The sequence below is a fragment of the Triticum aestivum genome, chromosome 6A, assembly GCF_018294505.1.
Source record: "Triticum aestivum cultivar Chinese Spring chromosome 6A, IWGSC CS RefSeq v2.1, whole genome shotgun sequence".
NCBI classification, from domain to species: domain Eukaryota; kingdom Viridiplantae; phylum Streptophyta; class Magnoliopsida; order Poales; family Poaceae; genus Triticum; species Triticum aestivum.
This window is the reverse complement of record NC_057809.1, coordinates 194,547,167-194,569,332: the sequence shown is the minus strand read 5'-3', so window position 1 is coordinate 194,569,332 and position 22,166 is coordinate 194,547,167. Positions and strand designations below refer to the sequence as shown.

General features: G+C 49.3%; 1 pseudogene; it reads left to right on the top strand.

Annotated features, from left to right (window-relative positions):
- The first annotated feature begins 17,392 nt into the window (after window positions 1-17,392).
- LOC123127246 (uncharacterized) lies at window positions 17,393-21,567 on the top strand (annotated as a pseudogene).
- Window positions 21,568-22,166: the final 599 nt, after the last annotated feature.

Sequence of the window (22,166 nt, the reverse complement as noted above, 5' to 3'; positions counted from 1 at the left end):
ACGCTCCAGATCCCGCGCCCACTCCTGCTCCTCCCGGACGAAGGCCTGCAGGCGGCTGTCGCGTCCCCTGAGTTGCTGGCACAGGGCGTCCGTCGCTGCGTCCTCCTGGGTGCCCGGTCCGACCACGACCTCGCCAGCGCCTGCCCAAGGTTGCTGCGGACCGGCGCCAGGTCTGCTCTCCAGCGCCCGCTTTGGGTTCTCAGTGGCCCACGACAGCACGACCACCAGGGCGTTGCTCGCGGCGTGCTGACCGGCGTCGCCTGCGACGCGCCGGACGGTGAGGCTTCTGGCCCGCGACCACCTCCCTCGGCCTCGTTCCCTCCCATTGGGTCGTTCTAGGGTGGTGTGTCCATGATGATATCCTCGTAGTCCTCTGACTTGTCGTTGGCCGGCTCCGCCTGCTCGCTCGGGTTGTGCCCCTCCTCCGTCTGCGGCTCGACAATCGTGGGTGTCGGCGTCAAGCCCGCCTCCCACTCCGGCCAGGCCGAGTCCACGGTGGTCCTTCCCCTCACCTCGGTGGCCCTCGCCCACACCTGGGTCAAGGTCTCCATCACCTCCCTCTCAGCCGCCGCCCGATCCCGTGAGGCAATGGGCTCCGTGTCGGCGGGGTCCAGGCCGACGTGCTCCCAGGGTTGATCTTGCTCACCCTCGATAGCGCTGCACCGGGTTTTCCTCCAGATGTCCTCTTTCTAGGATGCGGCCGCCGTCGCCGCTAGCGCCAGCTCGAGGATCGATCTGCACGCCGCAAAGACAACATAAGAAGAACATAGTCAAGCAGCAAACCGAAACCAACAAGTCATGCTAACCCCATGGTTGTCGGCGCCACGGCCGGGGCAACCCGGCGTGTCCTCTTGGCAGCACCCTTGTCATGTGTCGGCTGCGGCTCTGCCACGCGCTTCGTGGTTGGCTGTAGCGCCACCGTCTCCATCCCATGCGGCCGCCGGCTCGCGGGACGGCCCGGTCCTAGCCGTCTTCTTCAGTCGCCTCAGCGGGTCGATGCCGTTGTCTCCTCCCGATGGCGGCGCCGCACCGCCAACACCCGTCGGGCCCTCCTCGTCGTTGCCCGGCCAGTCGCGTAGAAGATCTGGGGGTGGAGACTTACCCGCGTGGCACGTCGCATCGGCCTCAGCGCCAGTAGGCTGCGTTTCTGTCGCCTCCTCATTCTTGGCGACGGACTCGCCTCCATATGAATCGGGCAAGTCGTCCAGCAGAATCTGCTCCCTTGGCCCGTCATGGGCTCGTTGAGCCACGAACAACTACAACTATGCCACCGCACCAGGATGCAGAAACAACCCCAGACATAGCAAAGAACAAGGACCGGGCACTCACTGGCGGTGCAGGATTCTGCCGATCGTATGGCGTCTTTTCGAAGCGCTACGTCCCCGTGTCCAACCCGGCCTTGGAAATGTTGTTGACCTGGTTGACGACTTGGTCCGATGTCAGCTCCCGGGTCGACATCCGACAGGGGTCATGCCGGTCGCTTATCTCGGCTATCTTGTGTGCCCGGCGCTGCAGCGGCAGCACCAGGCGCGTGGTGAAGGCAACGATGAGGTCCGTCCCAGTAAGCCCCTCGCGCGCCATCATCTCAAGATGTGGCTGCAAATGTTCAACATCTCTCGCGGTGGACTCTTGGGCTGGTAGCCCCATTTCACCTTGGCATGCGGCGTCTCATTGGCGAATGGCGGCAAGTTGATGTAGTCTGCCTTTGGGTCGGTGTTGCGCACGGAAAAGAATGAGTTTTGCCACTTCTTAGCAGAATCCTCGATGGGCATCTTGGGGAATGACCCATTCGACCGGTCCGTGACCACAGTGGCCTCGCAGTCGGACATGATGTCGGTTGTCGGCCCTTGCCGCTTGAGGAAAAAGAGTTTGGCCCATAGCTCTATGTCCAGCATCAGGCCCAAGTAGCCCTCGCAGAGCATGGCGTAGCCCGCGAGCTACAACACGGTGTTGGCACCCACGTGGTGCGGCCGCAACCCGAAGAAATCAAGAAAAGAGAGGAAGAAGAGGCTCACGGGGAGGCCGAACCCATGCGAGAAGTAGGAGTAGAACACCATGTGCTCGCCCTCCTACGGCTCCGGCACCCTCTCCCCGCCAGGCACGCGCGGCACCACTGCCGTTACCGGCGACAACCGCTTGGTGTCTAGGAGGTACTGTATGTCGCCCTCGTCAGTCTCGGAGCCTTCCCAATATCTCTTCGGCCGTGCCATCAGCAGGGTTCTCCAAGGGCAAGGGCACGGCGATGAGGAGGAAAGTGCAGCGCGCGTGTGTGCACGGCGGTCGCCGGGTGCTGTGGGTCGCGCTCGGGCGGCAGCCGTGCGCTGTGGCAGGTGCTCGCTCAGGCTCCGCGATAAGAAAGGAAGAAGATGGAGGGGGAAGCGGGGGGTGTGTGTGGGTGTTACCACCGTGCCCCTCCCCCTCATTTATAACCCCGGAGGATCGTGGGGGAGCGGGATCGTTTGCGACCATGATCTCACTTCCCCGCGCTGTGTGGGCACGTTTCCCGTGCGCCTTAACTACATCGAGAAATGCAACCGTCCGCCGCTGCCGCAATCAATCCCCCGCGCGTGGGTCGAGGATGCGGTGTGGTAGGGCCCGACCCACCGTGGCGTCCCGTCACGCGCGTGGCCTGGCAGGGCCTCGCCCATCGGTGTTCACCATGTGGTGGCTCGTCGGGCCGCGGTAGGCGTGAACCCTCTCTCAATTCAAGGCTCGGCTAGCGTTTCGGTTTCCCGTCTAGGCCGGGGACCGCGATTTGGCTTCCAGAAACCGGCACTCAGCGGGTGTTGCTGCGACCCGACGGTTGCGAGCCACCACCAGGCCAGACAAGCATACTTCATCAACAAAACCACCTCCTCGGGGGGGGGGGGTAAGCTGTGAAGGCCCCCTACTTGGAGCCGACGAGCCTTCACAACTTCGGGGACTACTGTCGGGGGGGTGACCCCCGGGCAGGCAATGGAACCCGGATCCCTTTTTAAAACATCAGGGCAAGCTAGTCCCCTCAACACGGCTCACCAACTTGTCGGCTCCCCAGCACAAGCCGGGCGGGTGCCGCGACCCGGCTCAGCCGTCTAGTGCATGTCAGCGGACCACAAGAAGACAACTCCCGACAATAAGCAAGCATGGCTACAACGCTCCTCCCTTTATGATGGCCCAGGTGAGAGTGGCTACAATGCATCCTGTGCCATCCCGCCCTGGGCGGGAAGTGTTTAGGCAACGTAACCTTGTAGTTGGGTGGCGCCAGTCGCCCTGCAACGTGGGACGCAACATGCCACAATGCCGGGCTGTCAGTCGTACCCGCGCCCGGTGGCCCCGGTATGGCTCGTGCCCGGCGGGCCCGGCAAGACCCGCTCCCGACTGACCCACCGCCCCCACCACCGGCTCCCAGACGATGACACTAGGGCCCCGCGCCCCTGTAACATTACCATTGTAACCCCGGGGGGCAGCCTATAAGACCCCTAGGTGCCCATCCATGCAGGGGGGTTCTGCTCGGTCGCCCGACCAGTAGAACACACTCCTACACACACATACGAGGCAAGACAGAGGACCAGTTCCTCCTTCACCCGAACGGCTCCAGGAGCAACTCTGTAACCTAGTGCATATCATCCATTCAGTAGGGACTAGGGGTGTTACCTTCTCCGGGGGATCCCGAACCTAGGTACGTCTCATGTCACACACTAGCGCGTGCCAAGCTCACCTCTGGAACCCACCGGCGTCCTCATGCATCCCCCCACTTTTAGCCATCCCATGGCATCTGCCATGAGATCACCACGGCACGAGGTGGCCAGTTGCATCGGGTAGAGCATGACGCTGGCGAATACGAAGAGTGTGACTCCCCCGATTTGACCGTACACTAATCATGCACGCAAATGTGTACGATCAAGATCAAGGACTCACGGGAAGATATCACAACACAACTCTACAAATAAAATAAGTCATACAAGCATCATATTACAAGCCAAGGGCCTCGAGGGCTCGAATACAAGAGCTCGATCATAGACGAGTCAGCGGAAGCAACAATATCTGAGTACAGACATAAGTTAAACAGGTTTTCCTTAAGAAGGCTAGCACAAACTGGGATACAGATCGAAAGAGGCGCAGGCCTCCTGCCTGGGATCCTCCTAACTACTCCTGGTCGTCGTCAACGGGCAGCACGTAGTAGTAGGCACCTCCGGTGTAGTAGGAGTCGTCGTCAATGGTGGCGTCTGGCTCCTGGGCTCCAGCATCTGGTTGCGACAACCAGGTAGAAAGGATAGAGGGAAGAGAAGGAGAAAGCAACCGTGAGTACTCATCCAAAGTACTCGCAAGCAAGGAGCTACACTACATATGTATGCATTGGTATCAACTGGAATAAGGCTATTATATGTGGACTGAACTGCAGAAAGCCGGGATAAGGGGGGATAGCTAGTCCTTTCGAAGACTACGCTTCTGGCAGCCTCGTCTTGCAGCATGTAGAAGAGAGTAGACTGAAGACCTCCAGGTAGCATCGTATAGCATAATCCTAACCGATGATCCTCCCCTCGTCGCCCTGTGAGAGAGCGATCACCGGCTGTATCTGGCACTTGGAAGGGTGTGTTTTATTAATTATCTGGTTCTAGTTGTCATACGGTCAAGGTACAACTCCAAGTTGTCCTGTTACCGAAGATCACGGCTATTCGAATAGATTAACTTCCCTGCAGGGGTGCACCACATAACCCAACACGCTCGATCCCATTTGGCCGGACACACTTTTCTGGGTCATGCCCGGCCTCGGAAGATCAACACGTCGCAGCCCCACCTAGACCAACAAAGAGGTCAGCACGCCGGTCTAAACCTAAGCGCCCAGGGGTCTGGGCCCATCGCCCTTAGCACACCTGCACGTTGCGTGGGCGGCCGGAAGCAGACCTAGCCTAGTAGGCATTCCAGTCCAATCCAGCGCGCGCCGCTCCGTTGCTGACGTCACGAAGGCTTCGGCTGATACCACGACGTCGAGTGCCCATAACTATCCCCGCGTAGATGGTTAGTGCGTATAGGCCAGTAGCCAGATTCAGATCAAATACCAAGATCTCATTAAACGTGTTAAGTATCTGCAAACGCCGACCAGGGCCAGGCCCACCTCTCTCCTAGGTGGTCTCAACCTGCCCTGTCGCTCCGCCTCAAAGTGACAGTCGGGGGCCGTCGGGAACCCAGGCCCACCTCTACCGGGATGGAGCCACCTGCCCCTTCAGCCCCCATCTCCGAACAGTATCACGGGTAATGTAACTGTGTAAAGTATATAGTATATGCCCGTGATCACCTCCCGAAGTGATCACGGCCCAGTAGTATAGCATGGCAGACGGACAAGAGTGTAGGGCCACTGATGGAACACTAGCATCCTATACTAAGCAGTAGGATAGCAGGTAATGGTAACAACAGTAGTAGCAAGGACAGGCTATGCATCAGGATAGGAATAACGGAAAGCAGTAACATGCTACACTACTCTAATGCAAGCAGTATAGAGAAGAGTAGGCGATATCTGGTGATCAAAGGGGGGGGGGCTTGCCTGGTGGCTCTGGCAAGAGAGAGGGGTCGTCAACACCGTAGTCGTACTGGGTAGCAGCGGCGTCGGTCTCGGTGTCTAGCGAGAGAAGAGGGGGAAGAAACAATAAATATATCGTAAACAAATGCATGACATGACAAGGCGTGATGCTAGGTGTGCCACTAACGCGGTACGAGGTGGTACCGGTGAAGGGGGAAACATCCGGGAAAGTATTCCCGGTGTTTCGCGTTTTCGGACAGATGAACCGGAGGGGGAAAGTTGCGTGTTCGCTATGCTAGGGATGCGTGGTGGACGAACGGGCTGCGTATCCGGGTTCGCCTCGTCGTTCTGAGCAACTTTCATGTACAAAGTATTTTCATCTGACTTACGGTTTATTTTATATTAATTTTCAAAAAAAATTCAAACAGGGAGCCGGGGACGTGGTCGGGGAGGCTGGGGACGGTCGGGGTCGAGCGAATCGACGACGGCGGCCGCTGGTGCAGGATGTCGAAGAGGAGATCGATGGCGGCGAATCGGTGCAGCTCCGCTCGATTTGACGCTCTGGATGGACGAGGTCGACGATGGCGATCCTCCTGAACTCGTCGGTGCAGCGAGCGGTGGCCGGTGGCCGCGGGCTTGACGACGGCGTGGTGACGTCCCGCCCGGCCGTCAAAACAGAGAGAGGGGGAGGGGTGAGCGAGAGGCTGTGGGGAGAGCGCGAGCGAGGGGGGTCTAGGGCTAGGGTTAGAGGGAGGGGCACCGGGGTCTTGTAGGCCGGGGTCGCCGGCCGGATGGCCGCCACAACGTTGGCCGGTGCCGTGGCGGGCATCGGCTCTGCCCACGACCCCCTCTGTGAACAGAGGAGGAGGCGACGTGGGGAGTGGGCTGGCCTGGCCTGCTGGGCCTTGGCCCAGGGGAGGGGGTTTTCCTTTTCTCTTGTTTTATTTTCTGTTTTGCCCTTTTCTTTTTTTTGTTTCTTTTAATTACCTTCTGTTTTCCATTTAAAACTTGAACCAAATGACTTTTGTAAAAAGTAGAGCCTTGACATATAAATACTATGCAATAAGCTGCACTGCCACCAAAAGTGTAGTCCCCATATAATTTAGTTTGATACTTTATTAATTAGTAATGGCATTTAAATCATTTTGATTGATCCTATTTTATTTATATTAGAGCATTTAAACACTTTATAAAAACGTGGTCCTCCATCATAATTACTTATGCATTATTTGACACAACCCGAACAATTTAGTTTTGATGTTCGAAAACTTTTGTGGTTTGCCATATTTTGAATCCGTTTTTGAACTAACGTGAGGTTAACAACAGTAACCCTGGTGACGTGGCATCATTAGCAGGGAATTACTGTAGCTTAATTATCCGGGCGTCACAATTCTCCTCCACTACAAGAAATCTCATCCCGAGATTTAGGACCGGGAGTAAGGGGGAAAGTTCTGGTTACGAAATTCTAACGATTCTTCTCGGTCATAGTTGCTCTTCTCGAAGAGGTCGATCCATTACATTGATGTCTTCATTCCTTTGCTGCCGGTCATCATGATGAAGTCGACATCCTTTCTTCGGGATCTTCATCGTACTTACGAATAGGTAACGGGGTAGATCGGCAACGACAGAATGCTATAAGGGTAATAATCTGGGATTAAACCATGAATGAGTATATGAGTACCTCTCGAGTTGAACAAATAAAACACATCGAGAGTGAGGTTCGAAGGTACAATAAGAGGTTCCAAGCAGATAGATAGTTGCTCGAAGTCCGAACCAGAGTGAGAAAGGGGTTCAGAGCAGCGAGAGTAAGTATAGCGTCTGATACCGGAATAGAGCACTAGGAAGGTGGCCCGTGAGTTAAATACAAAGCCAAGCATGGGAATAACCATTAGAAACAGGATTGTACAGGTGAGTCAGGTTTCGATCCTGTGGAACTGTGGGTTATGGGTCCACCATGTGGGTTAAAAGTAGGAAGAGGGGTGACGTCTTGCACGATCATGTAAGCAAGGCATGTCAGAGGGTGGCCCGTCGATTATGTCGGCAACAACATCGGTACCAAGGGCGAGGGACGAAGAGAACCATTTTCCTGCTCGTCGAAAACGAGGCAGACCAATAGGCAAAGTTCTTGTCCATCGGTGGCTACCGGAATGTCATCAACAATAGCAACAGGGTCTTACTGACAGAGTTGTACAGCAAGGTGTTTGCACAAGCAGGGAATTATTACTGCTTATATCATATAGATCATAGAAAGGGTTTAAACAAACCAATGGAAAGGGAAAAGTGTCTATCCTATTTAATCAGAACAATGGAAAGAAAAATGTGTTTAAACACATATTTCAACATATTTCAAGGGTATATCCTTCCCAAGGACAAGCTGAGCATGATATCCATGACATGATATAACGTAGAAAAATCTTTAGGTAGGGGAGAGAGATTTTCATGACATTATCCATACAACGGTGTTTGGATAATAGAGCAGGAAACATTTAGCATTGGGCTTCAAATGTTCTTGTTGAAATTCAGAGTACCATAGACATGCTTCGAGATAGCATTGACATGGTCATCCTGTGAAGATCAGACTTTGGAAACACAAAGGATCCATCAGGAATAACTTGTAGAATAAGTCTTACAATTTCCTCATGGAAGAATGGTTAACCTTGTTAAAAAGGAAACTATAATGATAGGTCCTCGGGACAGGTGTGCTAGGCACGACATCACCTTACTGGGTCACATAAAGACCAATGTTATAACTCTTGGAAATATGTTCCAACCATCATATCTGACTGAGATTCAGATCTGAATGGTGTTAGGATAACTCAGATTTCAGGATACCTGAGAAGAAAGTGCAACACAAATTGTCAAGATGACATTTTAAGATTCTCGGGAATTGAACTATGGAAGCGAGTTCCGCAACAGGAGTTCATCATTAAACCAAGGAGAGGATGAGCTGGCTGATAGGCTCAGCAACAAATCATCAAGATTTCCAAAGGATTTGATTTCCACAATTATGTGAACAAGGAAATATCATTTGTCGGATCAAATGATATAATGATGTATGCTCGAGGGAAACATACACAACTGAACAATGATAGAAGGGTGCACCCAGGAATCTAGACTAGGTAGCACGATCAATGTTCGAATGATGATTCAATAAGCAATAGACTTAGAATGGAACTGTAGACCAATAACTTCAAAGCAAATAGGGTTGCTAGAAGTTTAGAATTTACACATCACAGACCATTTGTCGGTATTCCGGTTAGAATTAACACGGAGACCAAGAAATGAACGCAAAAGGCGAGAGATATTACTATATCAAGAATTCTCAAGAGGTGGTAAAATTACCACGACATTCTTGACATAAAAGGTGGTAATATTCCAAGGTAAAGAAGAACAAATGCTGGATAGCAAGGATCTCAAGGTATAACACAAAACACGAATAAGTTTGTGTTGAACGGAAGGCAATAAAGTGGTCGGTGGTAACACAAACCATTGAGGGGCGAGGATGGTATTTCTCATCAAGAATTCGATATATATCTTGGAAGAGCTCGGGATGTTGATGATGACCACGACACATTTGTTGAGAGATTTCATGAAGATGTAGTCTGTTGGCGATGACATCAAGTCAAATGATGATGCAGCGAAAGTCAATAATACTTGAAGAAGAACTCATAGGAAGTTATGCAGTTCCGTGATAATCTCGAGATACCAGAGGGGGTAATACTTGATGACAGATCAAAGTAGAGGTTGGACTGGGGTATTGCTCTACAGAAGACAAGCGCTTAAACTTGCACGTGAAACGGTATTTAAAGGAGAACATGGTCGGAACCACGATTGAAAAAGGTCAGATCCCAGATATAAGATGAACTTATACCAAAGGAATAATTTAATCTAAGAGAAGCTTTAACGATAAGATCTACATCGTGTCCATGGGCATGAACACAAAGTTCAAGGTCGACTCCCACTTCTCCAATGCATAACCTTTCATTCACTTCTCACTTTCGAAGAAGTTGTAGTGTTGAAATTTCATCTGGAAAAATACTAGAAGTGTATGACTCGTGAAAACTTTTGAGTTCACACGGTTTTAGAGAAGGTTGTATAGGTTCAACCCATCGGGGTTTCTTAGAAACATATACCACAAGTTTCAAGGGTAAATATCACAAGCTCGAAAGTAGAGCATGGTTAGCAAAACAGAGGATACAATTTACCAAAGGTATCACATACCCATGGAGAGGCTCACAAGGTTATTGAATAGGAAGGACACTGCCGGATAATAATCCAACAAGGGGTCCTATGGTCTACAATGGAGCTGATGCGAGTATCGGTACTTTATCTGAGGAAGATGGAATGAAAGGGCATCAGATTAGCATTTCCAAATCAAGGGATCAAAAGCCAACGCTCTCATTAAGAATGGATCAGTCGAATAGACTTAGGGGTACAATCGATGACAATTTGATTGGTCGATAACCAGCTCATGTTTAAAATGACGTGTGAGCCGGAAGGATGAATCATTGGATCTGATTGAGGATGGCGAGCATTCACAACATTTTGAATCAACGGACTCAAAATGATAATGACAAGGGATGCCAATAAAATTATAGACTTATGGGATTAACCATAATGCAAGCAAGTAAGAACTTCAAGAGTAATAGGCTACTCAGGATTTTCGGAAGTTCAAATAGTATTTTGAAGACTTTTGTGAAATACATGAACCAACTGGGGATGAGCAAATATCCGGTGAGTGCTAGATATTACCCATAGTGGTATTCATGTGGCAAAGAAATGCAAGGCAGTAGGCACAAAGTATTCTCAGAACAATAGAGAGAATTTTGGGGCATCTTGTAATAACAAGATCAATGAGGAATGATTATATGAATGGCACGTGTACGTGGTTATCCATAGAGGTTTATAGATAGAAGGGAATTGCAAAAGCAACACGCACATGGTCTCGACAGAATATCGGAGAGTATCTTCGAAATCTTCTAGTGCAGCCGGCGATCATCTGGACTGAAGGGGCTCTCCGGGAGAAAGTATTTTCGAGAACCTAAGTTAGATTTTTAGTAAATTCATTAAACCCGAATAGGAGAGAGTTCAGAGTCCCAGAGTAAGGATCGAGGAGTAAAAGAGTCTAATACCACCCAGATGGCGATGTGGGCCCGTAAGGCACACAACCATGTTAGTAAAAGTTTTTGTAATGTCTAGACTCAACTTCGGCCAAGGAGTGTGGAAGGGGGATTCCTACAGGCAGTCGGCTCTGATACCAACTTGTGACTCCCCCGATTTGACCGTACACTAATCATGCACGCAAATGTGTACGATCAAGATCAAGGACTCATGGGAAGATATCACAACACAACTCTACAAATAAAATAAGTCATACAAGCATCATATTACAAGCCAAGGGCCTCGACGGCTCGAATACAAGAGCTCGATCATAGACGAGTCAGCGGAAGCAACAATATCTGAGTACAGACATAAGTTAAACAGGTTTGCCTTAAGAAGGCTAGCACAAACTGGGATACAGATCGAAAGAGGCGCAGGCCTCCTGCCTGGGATCCTCCTAACTACTCCTGGTCGTCGTCAACGGGCATCACGTAGTAGTAGGCACCTCCGGTGTAGTAGGAGTCGTCGTCGATGGTGGCGTCTGGCTCCTGGGCTCCAACATCTGGTTGCGACAACCAGGTAGAAAGGATAGAGGGAAGAGAAGGAGAAAGCAACCGTGAGTACTCATCCAAAGTACTCGCAAGCAAGGAGCTACACTACATATGTATGCATTGGTATCAACTGGAATAAGGCTATTATATGTGGACTGAACTGCAGAAAGCCGGGATAAGGGGGGATAGCTAGTCCTTTCGAAGACTACGCTTCTGGCAGCCTCGTCTTGCAACATGTAGAAGAGAGTAGACTGAAGACCTCCAGGTAGCATCGTATAGCATAATCCTAACCGATGATCCTCCCCTCGTCGCCCTGTGAGAGAGCGATCACCGGCTGTATCTGGCACTTGGAAGGGTGTGTTTTATTAATTATCTGGTTCTAGTTGTCATAAGGTCAAGGTACAACTCCAAGTCGTCCTGTTACCGAAGATCACGGCTATTCGAATAGATTAACTTCCCTGCAGGGGTGCACCACATAACCCAACACGCTCGATCCCATTTGGCCGGACACACTTTTCTGGGTCATGCCCGGCCTCGGAAGATCAACACGTCGCAGCCCCACCTAGACCAACAAAGAGGTCAGCACGCCGGTCTAAACCTAAGCGCCCAGGGGTCTGGGCCCATCGCCCTTAGCACACCTGCACGTTGCGTGGGCGGCCGGAAGCAGACCTAGCCTAGTAGGCATTCCAGTCCAATCCAGCGCGCGCCGCTCCGTTGCTGACGTCACGAAGGCTTCGGCTGATACCACGACGTCGAGTGCCCATAACTATCCCCGCGTAGATGGTTAGTGCGTATAGGCCAGTAGCCAGACTCAGATCAAATACCAAGATCTCATTAAACGTGTTAAGTATCTGCAAACGCCGACCAGGGCCAGGCCCACCTCTCTCCTAGGTGGTCTCAACCTGCCCTGTCGCTCCGCCTCAAAGTGACAGTCGGGGGCCGTCGGGAACCCAGGCCCACCTCTACCGGGATGGAGCCACCTGCCCCTTCAGCCCCCACTCCGAACAGTATCACGGGTAATGTAACTGTGTAAAGTATATAGTATATGCCCGTGATCACCTCCCGAAGTGATCACGGCCCAGTAGTATAGCATGGCAGACGGACAAGAGTGTAGGGCCACTGATGGAACACTAGCATCCTATACTAAGCAGTAGGATAGCAGGTAATGGTAACAACAGTAGTAGCAAGGACAGGCTATGCATCAGGATAGGAATAACGGAAAGCAGTAACATGCTACACTACTCTAATGCAAGCAGTATAGAGAAGAGTAGGCGATATCTGGTGATCAAAGGGGGGGGGGCTTGCCTGGTGGCTCTGGCAAGAGAGAGGGGTCGTCAACACCGTAGTCGTACTGGGTAGCAGCGGCGTCGGTCTCGGTGTCTAGCGAGAGAAGAGGGTGAAGAAACAATAAATATATCGTAAACAAATGCATGACATGACAAGGCGTGATGCTAGGTGTGCCACTAACGCGGTACGAGGTGGTACCGGTGAAGGGGGAAACATCCGGGAAAGTATTCCCGGTGTTTCGCGTTTTCGGACAGATGAATTGGAGGGGGAAAGTTGCGTGTTCGCTATGCTAGGGATGCGTGGTGGACGAACGGGTTGCGTATCCGGGTTCGCCTCGTCGTTCTGAGCAACTTTCATGTACAAAGTATTTTCATCTGACTTATCGTTTATTTTATATTAATTTTCAAATTTTTTTAAACAATTCTTGAAATTATTTTAATTATTAATAATTCAAACTCATTAAACCTAAATGCAATGGTTACCTAAAGCGTGTACCCATAGTGTGCTTAGGGGCTGACAGCTGGACCTGGTCAACTATCAAGTCTTAGTTTAACTGGACCGTTGACTGGTCAAATGGGTCAGACCTCACATGTCAGTGCCCCTGCTTTAATTAACAGTGTATTTATTTACTAATTAGACTAACTAAGCTGCAGGTCTCACTGTTAATGTGATTAGGCTAATTAACTAATTACTAATCATTTAATTAATTAAGCCACTAATTATTTACTTTATTATTATTATTATTTCTTTTTTTTCTTTTCTAATGGGGTCGGCCACACACTAAGAGCACACACGCACACACACCACGCAGCACACTCGGCCATGGCCGTGGCTGCAAGGAAGATGGACGCGAGAGAGACTGAACTCACATTCACTGATACATCACGAGTGTACATATATACAACCCATGCACACGCAGGTGAGGCCAACTAACACCATAACAAACTCCACTAATCTAGTAGTATACACGCAGTATGACCAGATGACCAGGTAAGTATTCACGTACGAGCAGGCGGTAGAATAGGATTCTCCAACAGTGGTCATGGCCAAAACGAGCAGCAGGCAGCAGGAACAGAGTTTTAGCGGCAGCAACGGCAACACATGAGGCAGCGGCCACGAGCAGCAGCAGTTGGGAGGCGCGCGGCAAGAGCAGCAGTAGACGCAGGCGGGCGCGGCGCGGCCGCGCGTGGCGGCAGCAGGAGCAGCGCGAGCAAATACTCACGCACGTACGTACGCGTACAAGCGGACTCGGATGAGCTCGGGACGGCAAACGGCGACCAAATCAAGGCTGAGGAAGGGGGAATCCGGAGGAGAAGCTCACCAAGGAGCCGGGGACGTGGTCGGGGAGGCTGGGGACGGTCGGGGTCGAGCGAATCGACGACGGCGGCCGTCGGTGCAGGATGTCGAAGACGAGATCGATGGCGGCGAATCGGTGCGGCTCCGCTCGATTTGACGCTCTGGATGGACGAGGTCGACGATGGCGATCCTCCTGAACTCGTCGGTGCGGCGAGCGGTGGCCGGTGGCCGCGGGCTTGACGACGGCGTGGTGACGTCCCGCCCGGCCGTCAAAACAGAGAGAGGGGGAGGGGTGAGCGAGAGGCTGTGGGGAGAGCGCGATCGAGGGGGATCTAGGGCTAGGGTTAGAGGGAGGGGCACCAGGGTCTTGTAGGCCGGGGTCGCCGGCCGGATGGCCGCCACGACGTCGGCCGGTGCTGTGGCGGGCATCGGCTCTGCCCACGACCCCCTCTGTGAACAACAGAGGAGGAGGCGACGTGGGGAGTGGGCTGGCCTGGCCTGCTGGGCCTTGGCCCAGGGGAGGGGGTTTTCCTTTTCTCTTGTTTTATTTTCTGTTTTGCCCTTTTCTTTTTTTGTTTCTTTTAATTACCTTCTATTTTCCATTTAAAACTTGAACCAAATGACTTTTGTAAAAAGTGGAGCCTTGACATATAAATACTATGCAATAAGCTGCACTGCCACCAAAAGTCTAGTCCCCATATAATTTAGTTTGATACTTTATTAATTAGTAATGGCATTTAAATCATTTTGATTGATCCTATTTTATTTATATTAGAGCATTTAAACACTTTATAAAAACGTGGTCCTCCATCATAATTACTTATGCATTATTTGACACAACCTGGACAATTTAGTTTAGATGTTCGAAAACTTTTGTGGTTTGCCATATTTTGAATTAGAATTTTGAATCCGTTTTTGAACTAACGTGAGGTTAACAACAGTAACCCTGGTGACGTGGCATCATTAGCAGGGAATTACTGTAGCTTAATTATCTGGGCGTCACAAAGAGCTAGTCGGGGAAGAAGGTCTTCCCATAGCCAATGCTATCATCAATCCTAAGAGCCATCTAGCTTTTTTTACTACACCGCGGGACCTATATGGGCCACCAATGTCGGGCTTAAATCCGACAGATCTCGGGTAGGGTGGTCCCGAGCAGGTGATCTTAGCTTGATGGTAACAGGATGAACAAGCGAAACGATGTTTACTCAGGCTGGGGGCCTCTAGAAGAGGTAAAACCCTACGTCGTGCTTCTGTTGTACTGATTTACTTGGAGTGCAAAGTACTCGATGATCTACTTCGAGATCGTATGTGAATGTATGATTTTCCCTACCCTACAAGCTAAAACCCAACGACTTATATAGGGATTAGGGGTACCTAGGGTTTACATGAGGTCGGTTACATCTAGGGATAAACATGTCGATAATTCAAATGTGTGTTGGACTATGCGCCCAGTCTTTGGAGGATTCCATCTTGAGCACATCGAGGGGCATGGTAGTCTTGTCCCAGTTGTTGATGATCCAGGGGGTCCTCGGCCTAGCTCACTATTAAGGGGCCGATGTGGTTTGCACCCCCTAGTTTAGGACACCGTCACCCGCACCTACACACCTCTCCCAATTGCACGCCACACCCGATGGCCTCTCTTGTCGGGGTTGGTTGGTTGTTTTCACCACCGCCGTAGCACCTCCACGGCCACGCCACCCCATGGAATCTGTTGCCCCCGGCATCCCTCCATGCTCGGCGGCCTCGCTCCATGATTGCCTCCACATTGACAGGTATGCTGCCAGGCCTAGGAGAGGCACGTGTCTCTTCACCGGATGGCTTCTTCCACCACGCCCGCAAGGTGTCCAACGTTTCACCTACAATGTACAAATGGATAGTGAAGACGAGTTCCTTTTCAACAACTTCATTTGTGATTCGGACGATTTGTCATCGGACGATGAGGAGTTTGTGGTTGTTACTTTGGTCGTCAATGACCACATTGCTAGGCAGCGGCCATTGTTTAGGGTCTTGATCCTGGGCCATGCCCCGGCATTAAATCACAACAGAGAGAGCGGCCATTGCCTACACTAGTCTGACTACTTTCAGTGCACATCCCGACTCTACAAACCCAAGCTATTCTGGCACCGCTTCCGGATGGCTAAACATGTGTTCAATCGTATTCGGGAGGGCTAATGGCATATAATGATTATTACTTCTAAAGTAGGAGGCCCTTGGAAAGGTTGGCTTCTCTTGTGAGAAATGCATTGCAGCTATTCAAATGCTTGCATACGGAATACCCAGTGATCTTGTTGATGAGTATGTTTGCATGAGTGAGTGCACATGCCTTGCATCAATGTACAAGTTTTGCAAGGCTGTGGTAGCAGTGTTTGGCCTGGAGTACCTGAGAGAGTCAAATGTTGCAGATACAACCCGATTGTTGGTAGTATATATTGTATGCACTGGAAGTGTAAGAACTGTCCGTCTGCTTGGCAGGGGCAGTATAGGGGGCATGTCAAAGCTTGCACTGTCATACTTGAGGCCGTGGCTTCACAAGATCTTTGGATTTGACATTCTTTTTCGGCGTGGCTGGCTCTCACAATGACATCAACATGCTTCAATGTTCTCTGGTGTTCTGAAAGCTTGCAGAAGGAAATTGCCCAGAGGTCAACGTTGAGATCAATGGCCACCACTACAACAAGTGATACTACCTTGCTGATAGTATCTATCCTCAGTGGAGAACCTTTCTGAAGACAATCCCCAACCTGGTAGGAGAGAAGAGGCAGAGATTTGCCCAAGCACACGAGAGTGCTAGGAAGGATATGGAGCGTGGCTTTGGTGTGCTTCAATCTCGATGGGCATCATTTGATATCCTGCTAGAATTTGAAGCACCAAAAAGTTGTGGGAGGTGGTGACTGCTTGTGTGGTCATGCACAACATGATCACAGAGGATGAGCGTGAGGATGAAATCTTCGACCAGGGGCTTCATTGTTGTGCCTGAGCATGGAGGAGCGGTAGGGCTTACACAGATTGCGCAACTCACACTCAACTTCAAGATGATTTGGTTGAGCATATGTGGACTCACCATGGCAATCATTAGATGTATCGGCTCCTTTTCTTTTAGATGTATTTGTGACAATTTATATTTCATTTAGTTATGAACTATAAGATTTTATTTGTTTATAAGACTGAGATTTTTATTTGGTTGTGAATTATGTGATTTAAACTTTGGGCAATGTAGATATACTATGCAAATGATTGTGCAAACATCTGGCCACATGCCGACCGTGCAAACGAAAATGCGGCGCGTTGGCGGCACAGACCAGCCAAACACAAATGGAGCCGACGCCGTCTAAAATGCCGATCCAAACGAACAAAAAAGAGACAAAATGTGTGTCTGATTACGTCGGCGCGTTGGAGTTGCTCTAATCAGCTGAGCTAGACTCAGTTCGCGCTTGGTTCTGCGTTGATATATCTTGACGCGCATATGGGTTGTCTAAAAAATGCAACAAATTCCACCTACATTCTTGTTATTTTTTGTTAATTTACTTCTCTGCTTTTTATCTGCACCCTTCAGAAAAACTTCAGAAAAAAAGAAGAAGAGGAAAACACACAGCAGGTTGGCTTTCACCCGTCCCCACAGCAGTTTTTGTTGCGTTGCGTTGGCATCTTCCTCAGAAGAACCCATCCATACCTGCCATTGTTGACTTATTTCGGCAAAGGCCCACCGGAAGAAGAACGCCTCCTTCGGAAGCTGCCGAGCTCACCAACTCCATCATTGCTGCCAAGTCTGAAACCCTTTGCCTCATAATTCTGTCGACGCTCTCGGATTTCTCGGACCGCTCCCCACTTACTGATAAGTATCACTGATAAGTAAGTTCGTTCCGACCTTGTGCTCTTGGTTGCTGCATTCACACATGTTTTGTCACGATTCGTGCTGCGGTTTTGTAAATTCGGATTGATGTTTGGGGTTCGGCTTGGGACGGCTGATTTCTGGGTTGAAGCGGATGATCGGTAGGTCTGAAACCCAGATTGATAGAAAGGGGGATTTTGCTGCCCGTGCCTGCGACCGGGAGCATGCATGCCATTTGTTTGTGGAATTGCGGCAACAGAGAACTGATTCTTGAATTCTTGCGAGAAAAAGCTTCGTCTGTGTGGCGATTCGACTCTATCAGGAGTTGTTTTAGTGTCCTGAAGCGAAGCCATGGACGTCGTGCAAACAATCGCCTCGGCCGCGCAGCTGGTGTCTGCAATGGTGACCGCGGTGGGAGCGCTGGAGCAGGCGGCCGCGGACACCGCTGAGGCTCCGAGGAGGCTCCAGGTGCTCGAGGACTTCGTGTCGGACCTTGAGGTGTTGGTGCAGCAGGCTAAGCAGAAGCACGCGCACAAGATGCACGGCCCACAGCTGGAGCGTCAGTTTCAGAGCTTGAGCAGGCTCATGGATCAGCTCCGTGCCAATATCATCAAGGCGAGGCGAGCCTTGAAGAAAGGGAAAGGGAAGGGCTTGGCTAGGGTGGTTTGGAGCTCGGTGGTGGGTGACCCCCTCATGAAGTACATTCAGCTGATCAGAGATGACCTCAACTGGTGGCTGGAATTGCAGAAGTTGACAGAGAACGTCGGCAAAGCTATAGCGTCTACTGCTAAGGCCACACCATCGTTGGTCAGAGTCAAGTCTGAGCAGGGCTATCCAGTGTCAGAGAAGTGTGGCTATGTTAGGGACATTTTGGAGAGAGATGATGGTCATCGAGTTGTCCTGATTGTTGGATTATCTGGTATTGGGAAGTCGTGCCTCGCTCGACAAATAGCTTCTCAGCCGCCTGGTAATTTTGTGGATGGTGCAATTGAGGTTACTTTTGGCCGGTGGTGCAGTAGAGCAGCTTGTAATGGAAGCAGAAGTGAGTACCATAAACGTCTTGTTAGGAAGATAAGCAAATTGCTAGTGCAGATTGGTTCCATGACTGTCAACGAGGATACGAGCAAAGATCTTGAAGATGTATGTTGCTTGCTTCAGACCGTGTTGGTTGGAAAGAGTATGTTAATACTACTCGATGACGTCTGGGAGCAAGACATAGTTGATCGCTTCACCAAGCTATATGATAATGATTGCCGGTATCTTGTGACAACAAGGGATGAAGCAGTTTATGAGATAGCAGAAGCTGAGAAGGTAGAAATATCCAAAGATGACATCAAGAAAATCAGCAAGGGCATTCTTCGCTATCATAGTCTGCTTAGTGCTGAAGAGCTTCCGGTATGCTTTGTTATTTTCCTTAGAATTCTTTAGTGAATTTATCGATATTGCCATGCCTCTTAGTTTTCTAATGTTAAATCTAATTTACACAATGTTCATCACTTCCCTTCATGAGGTATCCTGCAGTCTAGGTCTCATCCCTTTCTTTCATATGTTCATCTTCTGAGTTTCAAGATTGGCTTACTGTATCAACGCCCGGTCAAACAACAAATACTTATATCCATGCGAATCTACTTAGAGGGATTAATTGTGCATATTTTTGCCACGCAAGATATACTCAATCTAGAAATTATAATTGCTACAAACTATTTTTATGTGTTCCTGGATGGTTACCTCTCGATACTTTACAGACTGTTGCAGACGACTTGCTGGACAGTTGTGGGCACCATCCCCTAACAGTTGCTGTCTTGGGTAAGGCCCTAAGGAAGGAGACCAGAATGGAAAAATGGGAGAAAGCAATATCCAACCTTTCCACATATGCAACTTGTGCACCAGGTCCAGTTTCATATGTGAACGAGAAAGAAGTTGAGACCACCTTGACCATATTTGGATCTTTTGAGTTCAGCTTGGAAGCAATGCCTGAAAATTCACGAAGGTTTTTCATGGTTCTCGCAGCTATTTCATGGGAAGAACCTGTTCCAGAGGCATGCCTTGAATCCGTCTGGTCAGCACTTGTGCAGGACAGTTTATTCCCTATTGTAGTTTCAAAACTAGTAGAAGGCTCGCTTATCATCAAACTGGAATACCAATCGATGTATCATATGCATGACATGGTTTCGCTCTACCTTGAGAATAAAGCAAATGATGCTGCTCATACTCTTCTGACTGATTCATTTCCTGAGTATGCTGCATTGGTGGCTCCTTGGCTTTTTATTTTTGGCAAAGAGACCATGAAAGGGCCAGCTGAGCAGAAGATGAGATCATTCTTTTCTTTGCTAGAGTTCATGGAGATTGAAATCTTACTGGGAAGCACCACCCAAGCTCTCATGGCATGCAAATCAATATCTGAATTTGAGGCTAGCAGACTTGGCTTTAGCAAACTGCTTGGACCTCGAATAGCAGAGCTAATTTCTGTTCACAAGCTCTTATCGTTGCTGTCACCAAAGCTATTACAGTCGTCTTTTTCCAAGGAGACTATGCAAATCTCGCCCTATCTATTGAAACAGCAGGTTCTGTTGATAAATTAATTTGTGTTCTTCGTGGCTATGAGGATTCTTCATCTCTAGCCAATGTTTCTGCTGTTCTTGCCAAGGTATCTGAGCATGTCTGTGCCAAAGCTGCTGACGAAATTTTGTCAAGCATTCCCATGGACAAAATTGCAGAACTACTGTCTCCAGAAAATGAGGAATGGCATGAAATTGTGTTCACAACTCTAGCGTCACTGATAAAAGTGGGAAATTTAAAGGCTGTCGAGATAATGATCGAAGCAGGAGTTGACAAGAAGCTCCTTGTACTTTTAGGTTGCGGTTCTGAGATCTCGCAGCATCATGCAATTATCATGCTGAAAACTTTCTGTGAGCTTGGTGCGCCACTTAAAGAGTGCATGGGGCCTGGACTGTTGATTCATTTGCCATGGCATGCTCGGCTTGCCTTGGAGAGGTTTGTTTTATCTGACCAAAATGTAGCCCCATCACCGAAGCCTCAATATTTTGAGGTGCTTCTTCACAGGATTCTACAGACAGACAGCAAAGATATTATTGAAGCTATCCAAGGTTTATTACCTCTTGCTGAGAGGGCTAACGATCCTAGGGTGCAAGATCTTCTTTTGGGAAGCAATCTGTGTGATAGGTTGGCATTTCTGCTGCAGCGCAGAGAACCCGAAAACAACCAAGTGAGGTCTCAGACTGCCTTTCTGGTAATGAAATTGGCCTGCACCGGAGCAGAGCCATACATCCGTAGGTTCTTGGAGCTTAATATTGTGCACGAGCTCATTGCCATGATGCAGTCCTCTACCAATGACCTCCAGGATTCAGCATACCATGCTCTCCATCAGATCGTGTATGCAAAGGGAGGATCATTAGTCTTGCAGAGGTTTTTACAACTAGGGACTATAGAAAAATTGGTCAATCTGCTCGACCGTAAGTGCGTCAAGACAAAGGATCTCACGGTGCAACTTCTGGTGGACATTGCGGCGGTCGGAACCAAACCCTGCATACAAAGAATGCTCTCTTCCCAAGTCATCGAGAAACTTGTTTCCCTTGAGAAAGCAGGTGGGTCTTTCAGCGGGTCAGTGTCAAGATATATCCACGGATTGAACATGTGCGAGAATATCCAGTCTGCTGAGAGAGCAGTGATGAAGCAGCATATTTTGAGGAAAGTGAGATCGGCGGTGAGAGGGCATGATCTGGAGACGAGTCTAATTGCTTCTGTGGAGGTCTGCGTTTCTGAAGGCACAAAAGGAGCCAGCAGTAGCAGGAGAAACAAGTAGCATTATGCTGCAAACTTCAGTAATTGAAACATACATATAATCTTTGCTTTGAAAAGAGAAACATATATAGGTTAAGATGCTGCACGTTCAGATAAGAGCTTATTCATCAATATTTTGATAGGCGTTCCTTTTTCCAGTGCACGAGTTGTTTTCTTATAGAAAGAGAGAAGATCATGAAAGCTCATACTGTCGCACTGTCCATGGGTAGTTCTGGATAACTAGTCTGAGCAATCATCCATATCCACATCAGCCCCAGCGTACAAATTAACAGAAGTAGGTTTCCACGTTCAGTACATGTCCACAGTCCACAGACCAAAGCAGTCAAGTCTATTGTGTTAATGAACTGTGGTATTCTACCGAAGTTCCTTAACCTTGTAAGAGAAGCATTACCTGGTACAGTTTTTGAGTCTACTAGTTGATGCCCCGTGCGTTGCCGCCGGAATTTGTTGTGGATTTCTAAGTAACTTGCACACAACAAATAATTTAACAATTCAAATTAATAATATGAGATTTCGTATAGGTAATGATAAGCCACAATATGATTGCTTTCATATAGAGGCAATGATTAAAATTATTAGTGGTATAAATATATATATTGTATTGATTGTGTGAACCATATCTCAGCATAATCTATTTCATGTTGTTTGGAGGAGTGTCTTCTTCGACCAATAAGTAGTAGAGAAGAGTAATATAATACAGGCGGAATATAAAATTTATTCACTCTGATATATATTTGATTTTGTACTGCTGAAGGCGCATAGAAGTATATGAGATTGTTCCTCC